General features: G+C 39.7%; 1 pseudogene; it reads right to left on the bottom strand.

Annotated features, from left to right (window-relative positions):
• Positions 1–2,370: 2,370 nt before the first annotated feature.
• LOC129050031 (centromere protein U-like) lies at positions 2,371–3,068 on the bottom strand (annotated as a pseudogene).
• Between the last annotated feature and the right edge of the window lie 821 nt (positions 3,069–3,889).

The raw sequence follows: 3,889 nt of genomic DNA, 5'->3' as shown, positions 1-3,889 counted from the left end.
ACAAACCCAATATAAAATAGAACACAATAGCCAAATCATGATTTTGAAATAATTAACAAAGTCAAACTTCCAGCTGCAAATTGTATCTAAGGGTGTATGATTAAATTCCCCTTACAGAATTTTATCATATTTTGATAGTTTGCTGTTTAATATCATGTTTTCAAGATGACAGCAGAAAAGCTGTCACGCCATGACTACCACACAAATGATAATGGAATTTTATACAAATATTCAACAAGCTAATGTGTTCAAGCTCCCATGGGCACCTGCTCTAGGGAGGGATAAAGGGTAAGAACTCACATTTGTCACTACATGTTTGGTTTAGAGGTAAGACATATGCCCAAATATCTACACTCAATAAAGCAGGAGGGACAGTTACTACAAGAGAAGAGCAAAAAGGCACTGAGGTCACTCCAAGAACAGGATGCTTATCCAGAGGTGTAGAGGTGTGTTCCAGACAATGCAGAGACGCTAAACCTCGCTTTTAACCAAAGTATTATGCTCAAGCTAAATCAATGTTACAGGTAACTTCCCCAAACTTAGTAACCAAACTCCAAATCACAAGCTTTGGACTAGTTAGGTAATTTACAAAATACCTTTAGAAGCATTCCATTTCATGATTTCTAATATATAAACAAACCTTAGGCTCAGGAAAAGTCACTTAGATCAGCGTCAAAACCTTAACATTGAATTTAGAAGTGAGGAATACAAATCTGATCATAAAATATGTATACGTTACATATAATTATTACACATATTTTGTATAAAATTATAAAGGGTATACAAATACACATTTTTTCCCTAGAACTGAAACATTTCTATTAATCTGAGGCAGATGGTGTAACAGTAGCAAAATCTGCAGTAAAAATCCAGAAGCAACTACAAAATGTATTAAAACAATAAATTTGTTTTCACATTATATTCCTTTTTAATGTTTCTTACCTTTTTTTTGAGACAAGGTCTTGCTCTGTCACCCAGGCTGGAGTGCAGTGGTGCGATCACAGCTCAGTGCAGCGTGGATCTCCTGGGCTCAAGCGATCTTCCCACCTCAGCCTCCTGAGTAGCTGGGACTACAGGCCTGCACTACCACACCTGGCTAGTTTTTGTATTTTCAGTAGAGGTAGGCTTTCACCATGTCACCCAAGGCTGGTCTTGAACTCCTGGGCTCAAGGGATCCACTTGCCTCAGCCTCCCGAAGTGCTATGATTACAGGTGAGAGCCACCACGCCTGGCCTGTTTCTTAACTTCTAAAATTACACCTACCATTTATATGTGAAAATAGCTTGTTTTTTATATGCAAAAGATGCTGTGAGCATGGGCTAGACAAAACAGAAGAGGTTGGTCTTTCAAACATGGCTGAGTGGTCTTATATGAATAAAAATTATAATAAAGCAGAGTGTGATTTTTTAATTGAGATTTATACACAGAATATGAACTTCCCTTGATGAAATTCAGCTGTCTGAGTGAAAATACCTTACACAAATCAGCGATTCTGGACATTATTCCTCCAGCCTTCATTAAGTAGCTAAGAAAAGTGCTGATATAATGAAGTTTCACTGGTTTATAGTGATACTATTTTAGGTGGACTCTGTAATTCTGTATCTGCATTTGTCTTGCCCCAAAGCTTCTGATACTCTAGCATGCAAATGCCCTCCTGCAATGATCTTCTGAAGCACAGTAAAAAGTAAAATTGGAGTTACCGTTTCCTTTATGTTTGCTTCTTTCTCTTGAACATCTGAATAATCTTGATAAAGCTGTTTTAAATTAGATAAGAAATATGATGCATTCCTAAGGGAAGACTTTCTGTCTTTAAGTTCATCATATTCTGTTTGTAGTTGTTTCAGCTGAGGCTCTAACCTATAACAAAAATAAGTGACATATAATAAAATGTACCAGCCTATCTTGTGTGAGACTGAGGCTATAAGTACGCTGAGCGAGTGTGAAGAACCAGGGTTGGCCAACTAGATGACTTGCTTTGGCTCTGAAACTATGAATGTGTAAAAGATTCTGAGTTTCAGTTTAAAACGTAGGAAATAAAAATCTCTGAAATACAATGCACAATGAATAATTAGTGGTGATATCCACAGAAGAATATGCCTTATAAATGCTGAAATTCATCAAGCCATTCAAGTCTTGGGAACTACTGGATCAAATGTATGCCTGGCTAACATTCAGAGGCTCGTGCAGGAGGAGCCAGGCACTACAGTCTAACACAGAAACCATGGACAGAAAGCTTTCCCAATGCTCCTTCCTTTTATCAAATCTTGTCCACTTTCCAAAGTCTAATAAAATCAGTGGAAGACTATCAGTGCCTGGATGAAAATGTGTGACGTTGGGCAAACTGTTTCATCTCTCCGTGGCTGAGTTTCTTCACTTATGCTCTAGGTGGGTTTTCTCAAATTCAGGCAAAACAATATTCAACTCCATGATGTCCCTGGTTTTCATTCCTTCTAGACACCAAGTGTGCACATTGTTGGAAGTATCTGAGCCTACAGCTTTACTTCTTGATTTCTTCCTTTTGTCACAAGACATCTTCCATTTTTTCTGAGTTTTTGACTGACTTGCTATTGCCAAGTTCTCTTTTTTCAACAGAGGGCTGGGCACTAAGGGGCCTGTCTTTTTAGAAGTGACCGACTCAGCTGGTTTCTCTGAAAGTTCTGAAGATGCTGTAGTTGGAATAACCTCATGTCATTGTGTACTTATTTTCTCTGCTGATTTAACTTTCCTTCTTGTATCACTTTCTTCATCACTAATGGGCTTTCAGTCATCACTAATGGGCTTGAGCTTTCTTCCTGGCTTTTTTGCACTAATTGTTACAGATTCGATTTCACTTGCTTCATTTCCAGAATTGTCTGAACAAAGGTCTCATAAGGTTCTTCATCATTCTCATTTTCCCCCGGCCCGCCAGTGCTTGAGACATCAGAATTATCAGGAAAATCGAACACGTCAATAGGCTTGCACTTTCGACCAGCTTTATCTTTCATGAAATGTGTTCCTTCTAAAGTGTTCTTTGAACATCTTGCACCCTCAGGCCTGTAAGGCCGAGCCTGCCACCACCTCAGGGCCATCTGGGCTGTCCCGTGCACTACAGGGTATGTAGCGGCATCCCTGGGCTCTGCTCACTAGAGGCAACTGGTGCCTCCCTAAATCATGACAATCCAAATATCCCCTAGCATTCCCAAATATCCCCTGTTGGGGGAATAAATCCTTCCCCACCACCCATTGATAACTACTGGGCTAAAAATCACCAGCCCCAGGCCAGGCTCTGTGGCTCATGCCTGTAATCCCAGCACTTTTGGAGGCTGAAGCAGGCAGATTGCTTGAGCTCAGGAGTTCCAGATTAGCCTGGGCAACATGGTGAGACCCCATCTCTGCAAAAAATACAAAAATTGGCCAGGCTTGGTGGCAGATGCCTGGGCAACAGAGCCAGATCCTGTCTCAAAACAAAAACAAAAAACAAAATCACCAGCCCCAGGTGGGTTTGCTGGGTGAGAGCTAGCAAATTTGCAAGGAACAGAGAGTTCCCAACTCAAGCAAACTGTTCACCAGCATAGAAAAATACACTAAATGGCCACTCAATTTATAACTAGCAAAACCCTGGCCCCAAAACCAGATAGGAGAGCAAGAAAGGAGAAAGCTATAATTCAATCTCATCTGTAAAAAGAGATGCAAATAGCAAAATGAAACCATGATTGTATGAAAAGATCAATATGTACATGATCAGGTAACTTTTATACTAGGAGTTTTAAAAAAGAAACTATCCATATAGTGTTATATTAAACAGATTAAAGACCAGACCATATAATTACCTTAATATAACCCACACTGATAAATTAATGTTGCAAGTAAATGCTTTGTAGGCACGCAGTGAGGCCCCAGCACACTTACC

This window comes from Pongo abelii, chromosome 16 (assembly GCF_028885655.2).
Source record: "Pongo abelii isolate AG06213 chromosome 16, NHGRI_mPonAbe1-v2.0_pri, whole genome shotgun sequence".
Classification (NCBI taxonomy): Eukaryota; Metazoa; Chordata; class Mammalia; order Primates; family Hominidae; genus Pongo; species Pongo abelii.
The sequence above is the reverse complement of the archived record's forward strand: the minus strand, read 5'-3'. Positions and strand labels throughout refer to the sequence as shown.